The sequence below is a fragment of the Panthera pardus genome, unplaced genomic scaffold, assembly GCF_024362965.1.
Source record: "Panthera pardus isolate Hobbes unplaced genomic scaffold, ASM2436296v1 HiC_scaffold_21, whole genome shotgun sequence".
NCBI classification, from domain to species: Eukaryota; Metazoa; Chordata; class Mammalia; order Carnivora; family Felidae; genus Panthera; species Panthera pardus.
The window spans coordinates 49110552-49133154 of NW_026526777.1; the positions used below are offsets into that span (position 1 = coordinate 49110552).

Consider the following 22603-nt stretch of genomic DNA (forward strand, 5'->3'; position numbering starts at 1 on the left):
CACCTGTGTTATAAAAATGTTTATAGGTGAGCCTCAGTGGCTCAAGTCAGTTAAACATCTGACTCTTGATATCAGCTCATGAGATCAGGTCATGATCTCATGGTTCCTGGGATTGAGCCCCCAAGTGGGGGGCTCTGTGCTGACAGCGTAGAACCTGCTCGGGATTCTCTCTCGCCTCTCTCTGCCCCTTCCCTGGCTCATGCACTCCTGTGCGTGCGCGTTCTGTCTCTCTCTCTCTCTCAAAATAACTAAACTTTTTTTTTTTTTAATGTTTAAAATGTTTATAAGGATTCAGGATGCCTGGGTGGCTCAGTCAGTTAAACATCTGACTTCAGCTCAGGTCACGATCTCATGGTTCGTGAGTTCAAGCCCAGAGCCCTGCTTCGGTGAACACAAGCCCCAATTAGGGTGAGCCCTGCTTCTCTCTGTCCCTCGTGGGATTCTCATTCCCTCTCTCTCTCTCTCTCTCCCTTCCTCCCTCTCTCTCTCTCTCCCCACCCCCCCTGTTTTTTGCTCACTTGCACACTCTCTCTCTCTCAAAAAAAAAAAAAAATACATTTATAAGGATTCAATGAAATAATAAGGTACCTAATATACACTATCTAACACACTAAGAATTCATTAAATATTAGTCATCTTGGAGCACCTGGGTGGCTCAGTTGGCTAAGCAACTGACTTTGGCTCAGGTCATGATCTCGTGGTTCGTGAGTTTGAGCCCCACATTGGGTTCTGTGCTGACAGCTCAGAGCCTGCCTCGGTCCTCTGCCCCCCTCTTTCTGCCCCTCCACTGCTTATGCTCTGTCCCTCTCAAAAATAAACATTAAAAAAGAATATATATTAATCATCTTTATCCACTTCCTTCTCCATAACTAACAGAAAGTAGGAAAACACATCCGGCCTCCTGTCCTGAGTGCTTCTGGAAAGTGCAGAGTGGAAGAGAAGTGAGAGCATCTCTGTCTCCACAGGGTCTTTGGCAATCCACATGAGCAGAAATGGTGAATAAAAATGGTACTTACTCTAGACAAATTATGTATTTTTATGTAGTTTAAAAAGTCATTATTCAGTATTGGTTTAATCAAATCATCCAAGTCACAGGCATGATTTTTTGGCCACAAATCCTTTCACAAAATCCCTAACTCTGCTGTTGACTATTCTGAAAGTCAAAATAGATGACTATTTTAAAGTGTCAGTCAACATCTAAGGCTGACTCTTCCAAAAAGCTCCTCCTTGTCAGTATGAGGCTTTTTATTCTGTGAAATAAAATTCCCATACTTTTAAAGTCACTTAAAAGTTAAGAGGTCAAAAAACTATTCCCCCATATAATTCCCTACTACATACTCCAGATGATAGATGCACAGAAATAGAATGTTGCTATAGTATGAAGAGGAAAAAAGGGGGTCGGAGTGTAAGTACCTTAAAAGTATTCCAGAAAATCTGCTTGCCAACAATAAAATCCCCACAGTAAAACAACAGAGGGAGACAGCAGAACTCACTTCAAATGCTCAATCCCTAACTTCCGTAGCAGTAACTGGAAGAAAGAGGAACAGAGGGGGAAAGAACTGTTAATTCTCAGAGGACAAGCAGAACTGCCTCCACCCCTGTAGTTATTTGAAAGTTCTTACTGAGAAAGGATCGTAGCTCTACACAGATCTCCTCTAAAAAAGTTTATTCACTGGATTTTGAAAAAAGAAAAAAAAATCTTGAAACCAAGTAAAAAAAAAACAAAAAAAAAAGAAAAAGAAACCAAGTACAAACATTAGATTCTCAGGTTCTGAATAACAAAAGAAAAATCATCCCCTTCTCTGGGATTAAATGCAGCCTGCTGTCTCAAAATTTGGGAAGTCATTGTCATGGCCCTACAAGATTTAAACTCTCCAATGGTTTCCACTAAACTCAGAATTATATACAAAAACATGCTGCCACAACCTCAAAGGGCCTTGAGATCTGGCTCCTCTCAGCCTCTGCAGTCTCATTCCCACTATGCGCAGGCACAAAGCTTTGATTCCTTCTTTAAACTGTCAAGCTTGTCTTCACCTATGGGTTTGCACGATATTTCCACTGCCTGGATAGGGCTGGATCACTAGGTCTTAGTTTAAATGTATCTCCTCAAGGAAACCTTTCACTGCCTTATCTTTTCATTCTTTAAGGGAAAGGAGTAAAATTAAGGTAACTAAGATTTACTGCGTATCTAAGAAACACTGGGCAAGCTTTCACGTGACTTCCACTGAATCTTTACAGCCCAGAGATAGATATTATTCTTATAAATGAGGAAAGCAGATGCAAAGATTGAATACTGGTCCAAGGTCACATAGGTAATATATAACAAAGCAAAGATTCGAGCCCAAAGTTGTCAAATCCCAAACCCACAATCTTTCTGCTACACTATACTGCCTCTCCGTTTAAACAGAAACCATTTTACTGGGAGGAAATGCTTAATTAAATAGAAAGCCACAAAAAGGACTGTAGTTATTATGTAAAGATCTATAAACTGGCAGTCTGGGTAATTAACTCTGTATTCAGAAGCTTCATCTGGTATCTGTATTTCTTTTATATTGGCAATTAGCTAACTAGGATCATTAAAGGAACAACAGCTATTTCTCCTGAGACTCAAAGATTTCATAAGGCATATTCAAAATGCGCTTTCTCTTCTATGCTTTATACATTTGTTATAACTGGTAAATTAAGTAGTTAAATTACAGAATTTCTGAGTTTACTCCAAGGAGTTCAGCTAATACATACTCAAAAATGGCAGTTTTTTGGTTTCCTTCTTTTTTTTTTAATGAAAAGGCAAGATTTTTAACACTCTTCAATTAAGGTTAATAAATTGGAACAATAATAAGGCAAAATTAATCTGAAAAAGCAATACCCAAGTACTCTGGAAACATATCATATTTTATCTTGGTTTCTTGCTGTTTACATATATGCCTAACTTTCTCAACCAGGGCTATAAAATTCCAAAAGGCAGGGTCTTTGACCTACACATATCCATAATACCTTGCTATGGAAGACTCAAAATATTTTTTAATGCCAATTATTAGAAAAAAGAAATCAATTTGCTTTTATATCCCCTGTGTTAGGTTTTAAATATGTCCACAAACTCTTTAGTGTTCCTCCCATTGAAACATGAAGTCTAAGTCCCCTCCCCTCAAGGGAGAGTTGACTTAGTGACCTCCTTCTATGGAAAAAAATAAGGCCTAAGTGACAGTATATGATTTCAAAGTCGAGGTCATAAAGGGCACTGCAGCTTCATGCTTGCTCCCTCTTTTGGATTTTTCAATATAGGGTAAACTAGCAGCCACAACCTGAGAACACTCAAACAGCTTACAGAAAGATGCACACGGGTAGGGACTAAGGCTTCCTGCCAATAATCAGGGAAGAAGTAAAGTCTCCTAAGAACAGCCCTATGAGTGAGCCATCTTCCTGCCCCAAACGAGCCTTCAGATGACTACAGCCAGGCCAACATCTTGTCTACAATGTCATCATGACACAGTGAGTCAGGATAGCCCTGCTAACTGGCTCCTGAATTTCTGGCCCACAAACCTGTGGGAGGTAATAAATGGTCACTGTTGTTTTAAACTGCTAAGTTTTTGGGGGGGAGGGGGTCTGTTATACAGCAATAGATAAAGAATTAAGAAATCTCTCAATTATTAAATGCCTCACATTGTTTCTCATGAACATCTGTCTCAACCTTTTCCCTTTCCCGACAAGCATCAGCATCTTGAGGATCAAGATAGCTATTTAGAACAAATCCCACCACATGATCCTGTCGTACCTCTCCCTGATCTGACAATCACTGATAAATAACATAATTATCTGAAAATAGAGTACCCTTTAGATGCTGAGTAAAGTAAGCAAGATAAGAGCTTTTGCCAGACTCAGACAGAACCCAGGCTCTCCTTGGATTTCCAAACTGGGATGACTTATCTAAACCTCAGGGGGAATTCCTTCCTCCTACTTTCTCTTTCACATGAGTCCTATGAACAGACTTTCATGGCAGGGCAAGAGCCCCACACAGAATTTTTATGGAAACTCTAACATACTAAAGTGCCTAATTCCACATAAGACAAATTTTCAAAGTTTTGTTAGACAGTAAGTTACAAAACTCAAATCACTACCCCTCCCACTAACATCTGCCACCCCATTAAAACAAAACAAAGCAATAGGAAGCATTTTCTGGTCACGCTTTTTTGAGACTAAGAAAAGAATCTCCTCTCACACATGCGACATTCGAGTGTGTCCCGCTGTCCGTAGAGTTGCTGGGTTTACTTACGGCTGATAATCACGGAAAGGCAGGTAACAGGTGTTCACTTTCACATTTAGGTCCACCTGGGCTAATCCTCAGGCAAATTTACTGCTGGGCTGAAGTAAGGAGAGGAAGAGAAGGGGTGCAGTAAAGGAAGGATGACAGTAGACAATACACTGAGCTCTAACACACCAAACTCATCCTTACTTACCCTTATTTATCTCATGGGTTTCACTTCCCTGCCCCAGTCAAACTCTTGTAAAGGGATCATTTAAATTTCCAAATTGCAAAAGGTGAATGAAAGCAACATAAAAGATGTACAAATCACAACGTTATACCACTCATCCTCCAAACCTCAAATAAAATCCATCCTGCTATTCAAATTCTATCTACAAGCTAACCACCCCGAGAGATTTCTCCCCCACTTTAAACAAGTATCATGCATCAGTTCATCATTGGGAAACTGCTTCTACCACGGTATTGAATTGTCGCTTAAAGTTATTGTTATTTTTAAAGCATTTATTTATACTGTGAAACAAGCTCACTGCAAAAATTTCAGAATACCAAAAGCTATATTCTCTTACATCCAGACCTTAGTTCTATTTGCCAGAGCTAATGGTCATCAGCAGTTTCTTGTGTATCCATTCAATTGGAAATTATTTACTTTTCAAATGCTTGTATTCTATTTCCTTTTGACGGCATAGGCCATACTTAATATGTATTTGTATCCCACCCAACACACTGCATATAGCAAAAAATAAATATTTGTAGATTTAACTGTGACTACAAAGTACCTGCTGTTCATTTATTTCTAGAATTAACAATTCCAATAAACAAACTTTGCTTGTTTACAAACATCTCATGTAACTTGAAATGAATAAATCTACAAAAATTAGGGATGCTTGGGTGGCTTAGTTGGTTAAGTGCCTGACTTCAGCTCAGGTCACGATCTCGCCGTGTGAGTTCGAGCCCCGTGTTGGGCTCTGTGCTGACAGAGGCCCCGTGTCGGACTCAAAGCCTGGAGTCTGTTTCAGATTCTGTGTCCTTCTCTCTCTCCCTGCCCCTCCCCCACTCACGCTCTGTCTCTCAAAAATAAATGTTAAAAATTTTTTTTTTAATCCTGTCATAGCACTAAGATAAATAGAACAAAAAACAAAAATATAAGATACAATTTAAATACAGTAATAAAGTCTTTGATCCTTCTGGAAAAAATCTTAAGTGTTCTATATGACATCTTAAAACAGTAACAATGTGCATATCTGAAGGTAAATTATACAATAATTTACATTATCATCACTCATGACCTATTTACTTTCCTGTTAGAAACACTAACAAGCTTGTGTTTCTAATCTTCAAGCCTATAGAAGATTATAAAGAAATAAGAACAGGGACGAAAACAGGGATGCTATGGTGATAGTAGTAAGTTTGGGGGTTTTTGCCCTGCGCAGATTTTTATTAAATCACTTTGGCAAACATTCAGAATTTAGATGCAAACATTCATAGGTGGCATCCAGTTGTTTAAAATGACCCAGTCGGAGGGGTGCTTGGGTGGCTCAGTCAGTTCAGCATCTGACTCTTGATTTCAGTTCAGGTCATGATCTCACAGTTCATTAGTTCAAGCCCCACATCATGCTCTGTGCTGGCAGTGTGGAGCCTGCTTGAGATTCTCTCTCTGTCTCTCTGCCCCTCTTTCATGCTCTGTCTCAAAAACAAACATTAAAAAATAAAATAAATAAAATAAAATAAAAATAAAATAAAATAAAATAAAATAACCCAGTGGAGGGGTGTTTGGGTGGCTCAGTTGGTTAAGCGTCTAACTCTTGATTCTGGCTCAGGTCATGATCTCATAGTCTTGAGACTGAGCCACACATCAGGCTCTGAGCTGGGTGTGGAGCCTGCTTGAGATTCTCTCTCTCCCTCTCCCTCTGTTCCTTCCCTGCCCAAGTTCACGCTCTCGAAAGAAGCAAAGAAAGAAAGAAAGAAAGAAAGAAAGAAAGAAAGAAAGAAAGAAAGAAAGAAAGAGAGAGAGAGAGAGACAAGACCTGACCCAGTAGATTGTTCTAAATTAGGTAGAATATAAAATTTGGCTGTTAACACAGAGGCCTAAGATGGCTTAACCAAGACAGAGGTGTGTTTCTTTAACTCCTACAAGTCCTCATGTAGATGGTCCAGGGCTGGTGTGGTGGGCTCCATGGGGTTGCGAACCAGGTTCCAGGAAGGCTTGTTTCTGAGTCCTTGATCCAGCCACAGTAGTGAGTTCAGTGGGTTATTTTTTTTTTTTTTAAACCTCAAAATGAGGAAAGAATAATTAGAAGAGCAGATATAAAGACTCAGAAAAAGAACAGCCAAATCAATATTTTAAAATAGAGATGGACAGTCTTACAATGTCAAAACCCACCGAGGGCATTCTAGCAGCCTGCGATAGTTGATTTTTATAAAGACGCCAGGGTAATGCAGCCTAGTGATTAAGAGTTCAAGCTATGTGGTTAGACTGCCCAAAATTTACAGTAGCATTCTGCCATTCACAATTCTTGTGACACTGAGCAGATTAAAATTATTTTACTTCCCTAGGGACAACTTGCCTAATCCTTAGTCTAAAGATACTACTATCTAATTTGTGAGCTGATGAGGAAATAAGATAACTGATATAAAATGTTCAGCTTAATACCGTGTTTCTGGAAAACCACCACCACCACCCCCCAATAATTATAAAGATAATGTTAAATTCAGCATGGTATATAGTTTCTAAGAGGGCAAGAAAATGAATTTGAATATTCCCATCCAAAAACGTTTGCTGTTAAAACAGTCTTGCCACTTAATGGGTTACATTCATATTATCTGTCGATTATACAAATTCATCTAATAACCTAACAAACCAAATTACGAATATTTTTTAAGTGTAAGGAAGGAAGGAAAGGAGGAAGGAAAGAAGAAATGTGTGACAAAAAAAGCAAAGTCAGAAGACCGAGATTAATATTTGATTATATCTGGCCAATAAAGTAAAGAAAAAAATCTTTAGCCTCCAAAGGTAACATCCCAAGACTGGAACCAAATCAAATATACTGGATCTGACATACAGCTTTTTGGTATTTCCCATATGATAAACTATTCAAATTGGTAATATTACAGTCAAGATAGTATTCAATATTTGACTTATACAAAATATACAAAAATTAAGAATAAATTCTCTCACACAGAGATGATATGGTTAAAGTTACATAGGATGTTTTTAGGGGAAAAAATATTCTTTCACACACCAAAATAGGCGGTACCCAGGGGAATATTTAAAAGCAACTTAGCATAAAACAGAAAATTGAGCATTTTTCTTTGGACTTTCGTCCTCTGAAAGTTGTATGATCTGCCAATTATCAATCACATATTACTTGCATTTGAAATTTGGGTAGAAGTCAATACCAGAAGGCCAAAATGACAACAGAACAAAGATGTAAAGGTTTTTTTTAATAAATCATGTTTAACATGAGCTGTAATTGAAAATGTGCTGTACTTGTTTTACAAACCACTCTCCTGAATTTGGATATAATATGGAAAAGACCTGTTCTATATTTGAAATGAAGATTTTCCTTCTACAATTATGCAAATGTCCATATCCTATAAAAAGTGAAGGACTGTAATATTGGCACTTATGTTAATTCTAAAATACAAATCTCTCTAGGTAAGTCTTGATATTTTATTTAAATTACTACCGGGGCACCTGGGTGATTCAGTCAGTTGAGTGTCCGACTTTGGCTCAGGTCATGATGTCACGGTTCAAGAGTTCGAGCCCTGTGTCAGGCTTGCTGCTGACAGTGCAGAGCCTGCTTCGGACCCTCTGTCTCTCTCCCTCTGCCCCTCCCCCACTTGTTCGTTTTTTCTCTCTCTCAAAAGTAAATAAAACTTTTAAAAAATTTAATTATTACAACATACTGTGCTGGTACAAAAGGGGGAAAAAAACATGTTTCAATATGCATACAACCTATCAAAAATTCACAAATAGTCTTACTTAATGGTCAATTGTTTTCAACAAAGACGCCAAGACTGTTTGGTTAAAAAAGGTTTTTCTCATGGGGTGCCTGGGTGGCTCAGTAGGTTGAGCGACCGACTTTGGCTCAGGTCATGATCTCACGGTTTGTGAGTTCGAGCCCCACGTCGGGCTCTGTGCTGACAGCTCGGAGCCTGGAGCCTGCTTCAGATTCTGTGTCTCCTTCTCTCCCTCTGCCCCTCCCCCACTCATGCTCTGTCTCTCTCTGTCTCAGAAATAAATAAACATTAAAAAAAAATTAAAAAAAAAAAAAAAAAGGGTTTTCTTTTAACAAATGGTGACAGGATAATTGGATATCCAAAAAAAAGAATGTAGATTTTTCTCGTACTACACACAAAAATTTCATTAAAAATGGATCACAAGGGTGCCTACGTGGGTCAGTCAGTTGAGCAACCAGCTCTTGATTTCAGCTCAGGTCATGATCCCAGGGGTCGTGGGATCAAACCCGGCCTGGGCTCCATGCTGAGCACGGAGCCTGCTTGGAATTCTCTCTCCCTCTGTCCCTCTGCCCACCTCGCGCACTCTCTCTTAAAAAAAAAAAAAAAAAAAAAAAAGAGGTACGGATTCAAGGCCATGGATGAACTCTGAAAACATTATAGTGACAGAAACCAACCACATATTATATGATTCTATTTAAATAAAATGTCTAGAAAATGCACATTCAGACAGTCAGAAAGTGGATCAAAGGTTGTACAGAAATGGGAGCAGGAATTAACTGCAAACAGATACAAGGGAACTTTTGGGGGTAGGTGGGAAATGTTCTAAAATTGGACTGAATAGCAGCACAATTCTATAAATTTACTAAAAATCAATGAATTGTATAATTACAAGCTAATTTTATAGAAAGTAAATTACATCTCAATAAAGCTATTTAACAAAAAAGACATACAAACAAAAACAAAAACAAAAACAAAAAAGGAATAGAGCATTACATTCCAAATGACATAAAATGATTCTCTTAGTATTGTAATGTTACCAGTTTGAGATACTAAGTAACATAATCCTCACAACAAACTATGGGTAGATTTCTGTTTTGTTTTTTTTTTCCTAAATGTTTATTTAGTTTTTTTTGGGGGGGGGGGGGCAGAGAGAGAGGAGACAGAGGATCCAAAGTGGGCTCTGTGCTGATAGCAGTGAGCCCAACATGGGGCTCAAACTCAGGAACCATGAGATCATGACCTGAGTGGAAGTTAGACACCTAACTAAATGAGCCACGCAGGTGCCCCTCCCAGATAGATTTCTATTATTATTTCCATATCACAGACCAGGAAACTGAGATAGGGAAATTAAAAAACTTGTTATTCCGTTAATAGACTGAAGAACCAGGGTTGGAACTCTAGTGTGTCTGACTTCAAAGAACAAAAATTGATAGGTATTCCATTTGTTTATAATACAATAAGCATTTTCTATACAGATCAATTTTTGGAATCCTGAGGTTTTTCAAAGGGAAGGAAATTCTTTAGATCACTGAAGAGATATTATAAATACCTAGGTAGTGTTATAGGAAGAACACTTCATCAGGGTGAGAAGGCCCGAATGATAAATCTCATGTAAAAATGAAGGAACTAAACTAAACTATCTCTAAATCCCTTTCAATTTTGTTCACAAAATGAAACGTCTTCCAAAGAAAACAGGCATTTTTACCCCTGGTTTTTCATAGTTTTAGTAATGGAGCCACTCTTAATGTTTTCTATGCTTTAATGAGTAGGGTAGAGGCTCTGCTCTCTATCTAGCCCTCTATTCCACGAGTCATTCATTGCAAACTTCTGTATTTTCTTGTTAAGTAAACTCTATCCCCAACATGGGGCTCGAACTTATGACCCCAAAATCAAGAGTCTCATGCTCTACTGACTGAGCCAGCCAGGTGGCCCGCAAACTTCTAGAATTCAACTGAAATTGTATACAACTGTCTTGATCAGAGATTGAAGGAGAAAATGTATCTATGGGCTAGGGGAGCACAAGCATGAAACGTCTAGATTCTACAGTAAGTATTGAGGGGGCAGGGGGGAAGCATACTAAAGGCCTTTTGTACAAAGATGACCACTGTATTTCCAACCTAAAAGTCACAAGGTTACAAAATACAACGTTCATCTCATTTCCTCTTTAAGTCTTAAGTTTCATTTCTATCATGTACGTATTTCAACATAAATTCCAAAGAGATGGGTACTTCCCAAGTAATCTATCCTTGAAATTTTAAAAATCACAGAAGTGCCATCAATGACACAAAAGAATGCTATATCATTTTTACTGTTTAGGGGATGGAAACGTTAACGCTGTTCTTGTTATTCTCACAGAAAATAGGGGGACTACCACTTCTTTGTGCTTTCAAATACTTCCATTTTTTTCATGCTGCCTAATTTTTAAGAGGCTATATATCTCACTAAAATTTAAGAATAATTCAAAGCCAAAGAAAACACTGACCTTAAACATACTTAAATATACTGACATCAAGTACTGGATAAAAGTGATTGTTAGAATGAAGTTGCTTTTAAAACACGAATAACCTTTGGTAAGTCTCTATCTTCAAATCACTATACCCTCCTATCTGTGACATATTCTGAAATTAATAAAATTAATCAAAGAGTAGTGGCCTCAACCTACAATCTGTGGGTCACAATCTGACCGAGGGGAAAAGAAGCTATAAAGTGAAGACCAAAGAATGAAAAACACTGCTAATCTTCGAGCTGCTTCCAGTGGATGTTTGCTTCCCTTGTACTGAAGGCCGGGCCTCCATTGAACCACTGAGTCAGTTTTACTCAGACGGTCATGAGGAAGCAGACGGCACCATGACAGCATGCTGTGTAATGCATGACACACAGTTTCTGAGCACAGACCTGAAGCATTAAAACGTTAACAAAAGTCATTTATGGGGATTGAATGAATGCAGCTGCTCCCTTCTTCTCTTCCATTTCCCATTATCTCCCATGGATTACAAAGAAGGACAACTTTCAAGGGGTAATGTAAGTAGAAATCCCTTAAAAAGGCAGCTAGGTTATAAAATATACTTACGTTTAAAGCTTTCCTACATTTTTACTTAAATAAACCAAAAGCAAATGAGAAATTTAATAAACAATTCAACATAGCTACACGTACACGGCTAAATTCTTTTAAATGAAAACATCGTGCCTCAAAGAATGGTGTTTCCTCCACTCCTACTCATACAGAGTGCATATGCACAGTGCACAGCCCAGTCCGGCTGCTCGACGCTACCACACATTACTGCTGCAATCCAGAACCCTGACTCTGCACTGCCGTGCCTCTCTGCTCGACTAAATTGCACCCAACTGCCTACTTACAGCATCTGTTTACAGTCTACAACCTTGAAAGAAAAAAAAATATATATGTATGTATATATATCTGCATGAGGTTGAGACTTGTCACCTCAACTAGGCTCTCAGGTTATTTGAGAGCAGAAACCATGTCTTCCACTTTCTAGTATAGAGTACAGATGAAGAGCATAGGGTCTGGAGCCATACTACCTGGATTCCTTTCCAACCTCCATCATTTGCTTTGTGACCTTGACAAAGGTACTTACCTTCCCTATGCCTCAGCTTTCTCATCTGCAAAACGACGGGAACAGCATATGGTTGTTGTAAAAATTACACAAGTTATTCGCCCAGTCGGTTGAGCATCTGACTCTTGATTTGGGCTCCGGTCACGATCTCACGGTTCATGGGTATGAGCCCCGCGCATCAGGCTCCATCACACTGACAGTACAGAGCCTGCTTGGATTCTCTCTCTCTCTCCCTCTCCCTCATGCTCTCTCTCAAAATAAGTAAAACTTTAAAAAACAGTATGAGTTATAAATTCCAAATTTCTAAAAAAGTATCTTGCACCCAGTATGCACAACAAAATACTAGTTATTATAATTATCTGCATCCCCTACAGTACCTAGCACCAAGCCCCGCTCCTTTAGTAGGTGTTCAAGTATCCGCCAACTGGATAAAAAATGTACTACTGTATCAGCAGTACAATTTCTCTTACCACACCATAAAATTTATGAACAATGAAATCTCTCCTGTTCAAGAATACCTTCTTGGGGGGCCTGGTTGGCTCAGTCAGTGGAGCGTGCAACTCTTAATCTCAAGGTTGTGGGCGCCAGTCCCATGTTGGAGGTAGAGATTACGTAAAATCTTTTTTTTTTTTTTTTTTTTTTTTTTTTTTTTAGGACTACCTTCTTTAATTCTTCAAACTGCTTTTCTCAATTAGTCAGTCTAAAATGTAGCATCCCTACTTTCCAATCTAGTGCTAGAGTACTTTTCTTATATAGTTTTTAATAGCAAACTACTATAATAGAAAATGCTAAATATGTTGTTACATTTTTGCTGTGGTAGGGAGATTACGCTTGACCCTATCCAGTATCTCTGTGGCTCCAACTCACAAGACGATATAGTTCCAAAGAACTTAAACTCATGGGATGTTTGCAAAGAATGACTAGTCACAGGAAAACTTTGCACGAGGGGTGGGAGAGATGTGAGAAAAATCATTTGATAATAGAATTAGAATCACAGTGAGTAAGACGATACCCCCAAGTGAAGAGGATGGGGATCTACGTATGCTGGGAGAGTGTGAGGAGGAGGAATTGGAAAATAACCACCGAAGCACAGAACAGATTCTTCAGTTGTTTGTTCTGCATCTGTTCACCAGTCCTAGCTACTAAGTATGAGAGAGCAGGAAACCTAGGGCAATCCAATTTTAAGCTGGTTAAAATATCACATACATTATCAGAATATGGAAGAGTTTATATATATTCTTGTGAAAAATAGTTTAAGTTCTTAACCTCAAAAACAAAACAAAATGAGATACTTGCAGAGACATTTTTCATTATGTCATGAAGAACCAAGAACCAAAACCTTGTGGTATTAAAACCACAATGAGTTACACTTCACACTCAATAGAAGGCGATCATCAAAAGAACAGAGGTAATAAATGTGGGCAAAGTTGTAGAGAATCAGAAGTCCCGTGTGTCCCGTGTACTGCTGGTGAGAATGTCAAGTGGTGCAGCCACTGTGGAAAACAATATGAGGTTCCTCAAGAAATTAAACACAGAATTCATACACGATCCAGCAATTCCACTTCCGGGTAGAGACCCAAATGAACCGAACCGCTAGGACTCCAATAGATATGTGAACACCAATGTTCACAGCAGCATGATTCACAACAGTCAAAATGTGGAAGCAAGCCAAGTGTCCACTGGCAGATGACTGGATAAACAAATGTGGTCTATACATACATGGGAATATTATCCAGTTTTTAAAAGCCACCCAGGGACGCTTGGGTGGCTCAGTCGGTTAAACATCCAACTCTTGATCTCAGCTCAGTCATGATCTCACAGTTTGTGAATTTGAGCCCTGCGTCAGGCTGTGCACTGACAGTATGGAGCCTGCTTGGTATTCTCTCTCTCTCTCTCATCCTCTCTCTCTCTCTCTCTCTCTCCCTCCCTCCCTCCCTCCTCCCTCCCCTCCTCCCTCTCTCTCCCCCCCCTCTCTCTCTCCCTCCATCGCTCACTCTCAATAAATGAAGAAAAAAAAAAGGAGGGACACTGACACATGCCTACCAATGAGGAACCTTGAAGGCATTATGCTAAGTGAAATAAGTCAGTCACAGAAGGACAAATACTGTATGATTCCATTGATAAGAGGTACCTAGAACACTCAAATTCGTAAGCACAGAAAGTAGAATTGTGGTTGCCAGAAAGGATAGGAAATTATTGTTTAATGATACAAGGTTTCATTTTAAGAAGATGGAAAGGTTCTGTGGAGTATGCTGGTGATTGTTGTACAATTACGTGAATGTATGTAATGACACTGAACTGTACATCTAAAACGGTTAAAATGACTAATTTTATGTTACGTATATTTTACTATATTTTATTTTACTATTTAAAGTAACTTAAACATTTCTGCTTCCATAAGAAGTATTCTTAGTATTCAATCTGTAAGACAATAACTGACCATCTAATTTTGTACTACTTTGCTCAAATAGAACAGAGTTTTTAAAAAATCACACTTCTAGTTTTGTCCTCCAAAGTTATATTTTATTTCTAAAGACAAAGGATTGAGTTCATCAGGGTAATACCATAGGAATAACCAAAGAGAGAGCAATAAGTTGAAAAGTGGGCTATCATAATATAAACAGTTCTTTGGGAACATACAAATCGTGGTAACCAGACATAGGTGGCACTTTCCACACAGTATGAGCTCAAAAGTAATCTCCGTATATATACCAACCTAGCAAATGTAACATCAAAAGCATGATAATGCATTGTACTGCAAGTAAAATTATTGTTTTCAAATACCTTCTATTTCTACTTAACAAAATCATTTTCTACCACTTCAATGCCAGGAAAGAAAATAAGGTTAAAACCTGTGTTAACCACTGTGAGCATAAAACTGGGTGAAATTGCAATAACAGCTGGCTGTTTTCTTCATCCATCGAAAGCATTGGGGTGCTGAATTTTCTACAAGATTTATGAAAAACCCCTTCCTAGTTATTAGATTCCTAAATGACCCAAGTTAATAAGTATATTTTCTACATTGCTTATGAAGAGACATCATCCGAATGCCTTATGGCGGGGGGGGGGGGGGGGGGGGGGAACCCTAGGGAAAACTTTTAGATAAGGTAGTAAGAATACAGTTCCAGGGGCGCCTGGGGTGGCGCAGTCGGTTTAAGCGTACCCGACTTCAGCCAGGTCACGATCTCGCGGTCCGTGAGTTCGAGCCCTGCGTCAGGCTCTGGGCTGATGGCTCGGAGCCTGAAGCCTGTTTCCGATTCTGTGTCTCCCTCTCTCTCTGCCCCTCCCCCCGTTCATGCTCTGTCTCTCTCTGTCCCAAAAATAAATAAAAAACGTTGAAAAAAAAAATTAAAAAAAAAAAAAAAAAGAATACAGTTCCAACAATCCTTCACTAATCATTTAAATTTCCCTTGATAAAAAGCAAAACTAATCTGAAATGTGGCACACATAAATGCATAATGCCACAGGACTTGGCTAAAATGTTACATACCCAGTAAAGAGGAAAGAAGGCTGAAGGATGCATTTGGGGGTGATCAGAACTTAACATACTTTTTCTAATTAACATTTGGGCATATATTCCCCCAGGATATTTCTATGAAGGCGAGGCGATAACTTCTCAAAGACTAAAACATAACATTCTAAACTCCAGGTTTTCCTTCTCTCTATAGCACTTCCTTAACACTGAATTAAAATGATGTTGCCATGAATAGAAAATGAGTTTATGGAGGAAGGAGATTCCATGACTAGAAATACTTCCACTTTCAAAAAAAGTCAACCCACTTCAATAAAGGTAATTCAAATTTCTTAAGAAGAAAAAAGTCAAATCAGCTGATCAAAGCTGGTCATAAAATGAAAGAGAACCACTCCGCAAAGGGGAGAGGGCAGTTCTAAAAGAGGCTATCGTCGTATTATGCTGCGTACATCTAATAAGCTATCATACATAAAATAGAAATAACCTATTTTCTTACCCAACATTTTTGCCAAAACTGTTGAAAGAAAACTTGTTTGATCAAAGTATCTGCAAAATAAACACCCTAATAAAGAATAACCTAACAATAATATCACAATCTACCCAGCTACTCATTTACAAAAACATCTACCTCCTGTCCACTGAACTCTTATTTGCAGAAAATACGGTCTATAAAACTAAATCACATTTTTAGAAAACTTGTTTGGTTAAGGCAGAGCTTCTCAATCTAGGCACTACTGACATTTTAGGTAGGACAGTTATTTGTTGTAGAGGCTGTACTGGGCACTGTAGAACGTTGCAGCAATATTCTGACCTCACCCACTAGACACTATGGGCTCCCGTCCCTCCACTCCTGATGTGACAACCAAAAACGTCTCCAGACATGGACAAATTTCCCAGGGGGGGAGGGGCAAAATTATCCCAGCTTAAGAACCACTGCTGTGAGGATTGAACAGCCTTGACAGTAACTCAGACTTTCCTTTTCCTCTACTCGTAATTTAAAAAATATTAACTACCCTCTCCTTCCAACGGTTCTCAAATTTTATACCCAAAGCCCTTGAGTGCCCAGAAAGTGCTTGAGGAGCACCCACGGGGTATAACCTGAGCAAGGTCCAATTTCATTTTTTTCTGGATTTCTGGGTATTTTCTTGGGGAGGGGAGGGGAATTGAAAATCATGACATAGGTAAACATACTCACAATACTAAATTTCATATAGCACTAAATGAAAAAATCTCGTATTTTTTTCCCCCTCCTTTCTCTTTTTACATTTTAAATCAAGGCCAATTTTGGAAAAAACAGAGAGGTGGAAAAACACTAGGAATGAGAGCACATTAGCAAAAGCAAGTTGAATGTGCAGCGTATTTGTATTTCTTCAGCCCAATAGAAATCGAAATGTAGTCTTTAGAAGACTTACAGTACTTTCTACCTTGCTTAAACAAGTATCAGATATTCAAAGAAGCCCCGAATCATAAAAGTTGAAGTCCAGGGGCGCCTGGGTGGCTCAGTCGGTTAAGCGGCCGACTTCAGCTCAGGTCATGATCTCGCGGTCCGTGAGTTCAAGCCCCGCGTCGGGCTCTGTGCTGACAGCTCAGAGCCTGGAGCCTGTTTCAGATTCTGTGTCTCCCTCTCTCTGACCCTCCCCCATTCATGCTGTGTCTCTCTCTGTCTCAAAAAAAAAATAAAATAAACGTTAAAAAAAATTTTTTTTTTAAGTTGAAGTCCAAGTTGCATCCTCAGGAGAAACCAATAAATGAAATTAACACTGAAATTTTACTTTAGTTTTGTTTTAAACCTCTAAAAAGTCTATTTGATTCTTTTTCTCCCCTAGGTGAGAAAAAATTATCAAATTTTTTCCAGTCTTACTGAGAAATAATTGACATATATCACTATATAAGTTTAAGGTATACAGTATATTTGGTTCTTAAATTGAAAATAGATACTTGTTCCCACCTCAAAGATCTCCTAATTTAACCATTTTAAAACAGAAAAGCCAATATGTATAAACATATTGAATCTTCTGGGGGGGGGGGGGGAAGGCTCCAAATTTTAATGTGCAACAAATTACTTGGGAAATATATATTGTTAAAACATATTCTGCTTGATGGAAGATGGAGGTAGGAAGGGTCCAGTGACCTGCATTTTAAAAAGCATTCCTGGTCATTCTTGTGTACATGATCTGAAAAAACTCATTTTTCATAGCACTAGTTCACATGTTAAATTTGGCACCAATGTTATAAGTTATAAAATTCTAGCATTCTCTATTCACAGACTATACCACACTTGGTTTATTACCTCTAGCCCCTGGTCAACTCAACCAAGATCTAAAAATAAAAAAAAATTCTAAATACTATGCAATTAAAGGTCTAGAGTAATGTGTCAGCAAAGAAATATAAATATTACAGATTCATTTTATTGATGAGTAACCAGACTATAAAAATCTGACAAACCTGTATCGTTAATTCTTCCCTCATGTAAAAAACTACACTATCTCAGCTATCATTTTATATAAGATATACCAAAAAATAAATAAAACTTCACCGGTTACAAAAGTCCTAGTTCTCCAGTAACGGTTTTTCATGCACCACAACTATACCTTCTCTAACAAACAGTACAGGTCACATCATGAATCAGTCATTTTGATTCATCTTGCTCCTGGATACACATTAAGATGACGTGCTAGGATGTAAACAGAAAAATGACTTCTCGGGTCATTTTTGACATCCAATCATTTTTACTGCATTCCTACTACAGTCTTCATTCCTGAGAACCTGAAAATATTATTTAAGTAAATGACCATGTCAATTTCATTTTCTCCATTTTTGACTTAAGCATAGTTTAAAGCAGACAGCATCATTTTCTTTTTGACTTAATGCGCCTCCCAAAATACTCAATTTTTTCAACTCTGATGTCGGTTTTTAGAAAACTGATGAACAGTTCCATACTTATCTATTTTTTCTCATACCAGACAAAAATAGGATTGCTGATAAAGCACAATAACGTTTTCACACTTCTCCGAACATTCCAAACCCATTCAGTTCAACATTTCATGAGTATCAGACTGGTATATTTCATGAGTATCAGACTGGTATATTTAGTCATTGATATTTTCCCATAGATTCCATGATCCTGTAAGAAGTGCCTTTGTTTTCAAGACAGAATACCATTAAAAAAAATGAGGCAGTCCTAGAGCCAGGCTTAGATTTTATTTATTTATTTCTTAAGGTTTATATTTTTATTTTGAGAGAGAGAAAGCACAAGTGAGGAAGGAGCAGAGAGAGGGAGAATCCCAAGCAGGCTCCACACTGTCAGCACAGAGCCCGATGCAGAGCTCGAACTCAGGAACGTTAGATCTTGACGTGAGCCTAAGACAGGACAATTAACAGACTGAGCCACCCAGGCGCCCCCAGCCTTAGCCTTTAAAGACCATCTATCTCCAAAAGCTTCCAAAGAAACCCAGAAATGAAAAACAGTTATTAGGAAGACTAAAACCAAAAATAGGGTAAGGGCTAATGAAAAATGCTAATGCTAAAAGAGCAGGGTTGGGTGTTTTGTTTATTTGTTCTTGTTTGTTTGTTTTAAGCTATGTACTCAGGAAACATGAACAAAGCAGAGAAAGGTTTAGGGTTTGGGGGGGAAAGAGGGTAATGACAACAAATGACAAAGAGAAAGCAAATTACTTGATTTCTATTAGAAAGTAGATCCAACACTGGATTGGGGGTCTCTAACTTTGGGCAAGGTCACAACCCTGTTTTTAGGCCCAATTTCCTCATCTTTTTTTTTTTTTTAACATTTATTTATTTTTGAGACAGAGACAGAGCATGAATGGGGGAGGGGCAGAGAGAGGGAGACACCGAATCGGAAGCAGGCTCCAGGCTCTGAGCCATCAGCCCAGAGCCCGACGCGGGGCTCGAACTCACGGACCACGAGATCATGACCTGAGCCGAAGGTCGGAAGCTTAACCGACTGAGCCACCCAGGCGCCCCTCAACTTCCTCATCTTTAACCCCATCTATTTCACAATTGTTATGAGGAACACGAAGGGAATGTATATCACACATGTACAAGAGCTACACAAATATAAATTTTTAATCCTTTAGTGAACAGAATACATTTTTTATAAAGGAACATTAAGGGAAAATTGGAAAAAAGATTTAAAAATGTATTAAAAACTTTGGAAGGTAATATTATATAAAGAAAATATTGTACTGATTTTCAAAAAGCAGTTAGGGATTGGTCCTTAGGAACTAGAGACCAGTAAGCCTTACGACACTCACTTGGAAAAACTTGAAAATGTATCATGAAACAGATGACTGGTGAAAACTTGAGGAAAAGGAGGTTATATCCTGCTCTGATTCTCTATAACACATTAAACAGAAACTGAAAGAATCATATTGTCATATTCCAAATCTTAATTGGGCTTTATTTATAAGATTTTGATATTTCCTTCATTAAAGGTATATTTTCTTTTTATTTTAAAACACAAGTTAATCTGTTTTAAAATGCAGGTTTATTAATTATTTGGAAGACACATTTAAGGGTTCTTTTAAACTAACATAAGAAAACATCATACGATACTTAAACAGAATAGGGTTACAGTTCAGTTCACCTCAGAAACTGAACCTGATTGAGACCCATAAAGTTACTCAGGTCAAATCATCACAGATTATGATTTAAGCAGTATCAGTTACTTTATTTCTCAAAGATTTCAATTAACTCTACTAAAGAAAGTAAAAAAGGAGTAGTTTGATCTTTGAAAACACAACATAGTTTCATTCCAAGGTCTTCAAAAGTATACTGTAATATACGGCATGGCTCTGCAAAATGAGAATAATACTTATCTTACCTCTAACAGGACTGTTGCAAGATCAGATTGAGGCATATTATGTGTGAATATGTTTTTGAACAATTATTAAGTCCTATACAAACATTGGCATTGTATTAGCCTATGCTTAGCTCATCAAATGCAGACTGATGAGTTAAATCAATAATTATAAAAATTAACATATTTTGTTAAGAAACCTTAAGAAAAAGTATTCATATTTACTGTAGTTGTAAAAAAAAAAAAAAGTAAAGCTTAATAATTGTTAATGATCTAATTTTTTTTTTATGTTTATTTATTTTTGAGAGAGAGAGCACAAGTGGGAGAGGGGCAGAGAGAGAGGGAAACACAGAATCTGAAGCAGGCTCCAGGCTCTGAACTGTCAGCACAGAGCCTGAAGCAGGGCTCACACTCATAAACTGTGAGATCATGACCTGAGCCAGTCAGCTACTCAACCGACTGAGCCACCCAGGCACCCTTAATAATTGCTAATGATTGAAATAATGGACTCATGAAAGATCTTTCTACCATTATATTATCCTAGTGATGTAGTATCATCTGTACGTAGATACTCTAATGTACACACGAGTTTTAACTTACTGAAATAGTATACTCCTTCACTGAATCCACAGGTTCCTAAGGCCATAGTATGTGTTCATGTAAGAAACAGTTACTGTTAGTTGTGAAACTATCAAAATAAACAAAGCTCCCTTTCCAATACACAGTTTTCAGTATAATAGAGGAAGTAAAACATACACAAATAAGTAGAACATGAGTTAGACGATAAAAAGTTTCATAACAGAAATATAAACAAAGTTTAACAGAATTTCAAAGAAGGCAAAAATTTATTTCTAGCTATAGGGAAAAGCAGATAAATAAATGTCAGATAAGACTTCAAGAAAGAAGTCATATTTGTGCAGGGTCCTAAAGAATGAATAGGAGGGGCGTCTGGGTGACTCAGCCAGTTAAGCATCCAACTTGGGCTCAGGTCATGATCTCGCGGTTTGTGGGTTCGAGCCCTGCATCGGGCTCTCTGCTCTGTGCTGACAGCTCAGAGCCTGGAGCCTGCTTCAGATTCTGTGTCTCCCTCTCTTTGCCCCTCCCCTACTTGTGCTCTGTCTCTCAAAAATAAATAAACGTTAAAAAAAAATTTTTTTTTAATAAAGGATGAATAGGATTTGAAAACATCCCTGAATAAAACACACATTTCTCAGAAAGAAAAATGCTTCCGGTTCACGGGGGGGGGGGGGGGGGGGGGGGGGGGACAAACTATCTTAGTAAATAGTACCAACATCCCTCCAGTCTTTCTACCCCATTAAACTAGAAGTTACCCTTCACACATCTCCCCATTTCTCCCCTTACCGAGCGTCCCATAGCTAATCCTTCACCAAATCTTAACCATTTTAACCTCCTACATATCTCCCAAGTCTGTTTACTTCTCTCTCCTCCATCATCATCTCCGTAGCCCAAATTACCATTATCTCTTGCCCAAAGTACGATAACCTTCTCACTAGTGTCTGATGCATACCAATCTATACACTGTAGCCAGAGAGATTTTTCCTAAAGCAAATACACCAGACATCATGTTCCAGGCCCAAATCCTTGACACATGGCTACTTCTTTAGTCTCAACTTATACCATGTGCCCCTTAACTATGATCCAGCCACTCTGGTTTTTATTCAGTTTCTCAAACTCACCAGGCTAACACCAGGACCTTTGCACATGCAATCTTCTCCATCTGGAATTTCACCCACTCCTGACACTCTTCACCTAATTAACTCCTATTTACCCTTTAGATCTTAATTACTTCCTCAAGAAAGTCTTCTCTATTCTCCCAAACTGCATTAGGTCATTTAGTTACACACGCTTAGGACAGACACTATGTACTTTCATATACAGTATTCATTAGACTGTAATTTTATATTTATTTTGTGTTTCATTAATAATGACTTCCCTGACTAAACTCTAACCACCATTAGGATAGCGCCCATAAGTAATTTTGCCTTAGGTTCAGCCTGTCAACATACATGTGTTCCTAAGTCAATTTGTTTTCTCTTCAGTCAAAATATCTAAGGCGAACCAACAAGCAGAGAGGTCCCTGCCCTGCCTCAGTGACAGCATGTATTCTGTGAGCTAAGTGCAGCCCTTTCACCAGCTCCCCACACCCTTGCTCCCCATTATGTAGTTAGCAAAAATTGCTGTTTTTAAACCTAATAGTTAGCATGATTTAGTAGCTTAATTGCTTGCTAATAAGAAGCTTAGGAAGTTTAGTCTAAACCTAGAAAAATTTACTTTGCTTGCCAAAAACCAGCACCTTCAAAGAAGGGAAGAAAATGCTTCAGTGATTTATTCAGGTCAAATAAGCATTCCCAACTTCCACTCCACCATTTACCGGAAGAGATGTGCCGTGAAATTTGTAGTCAGGGCTATGCCATTAACAGTTTGCGGTATATTTGAAGGAATTTAGAGTAGCACATGAAGGTTTCAGTTGTACTGAATTAGGTAGCTATGTGAGTGAG

General features: G+C 38.3%; 1 protein-coding gene and 1 long non-coding RNA gene across 4 annotated transcripts in view; one reads left to right on the forward strand and one right to left on the reverse strand.

The window, feature by feature from the left end:
* Window positions 1-22603, reverse strand: part of RASAL2 (RAS protein activator like 2) — a 358056-nt gene that overhangs the window by 313278 nt on the left and 22175 nt on the right. The window lies entirely within an intron of this gene.
* Window positions 3283-22603, forward strand: part of LOC109253305 (uncharacterized) — a 34814-nt gene continuing 15493 nt past the window's right edge. Inside the window, exon 1 of the long non-coding RNA XR_002074333.2 lies at window positions 3283-3549. This is a non-coding gene — a long non-coding RNA (uncharacterized LOC109253305). The remainder of the gene's footprint in view (window positions 3550-22603) is intronic.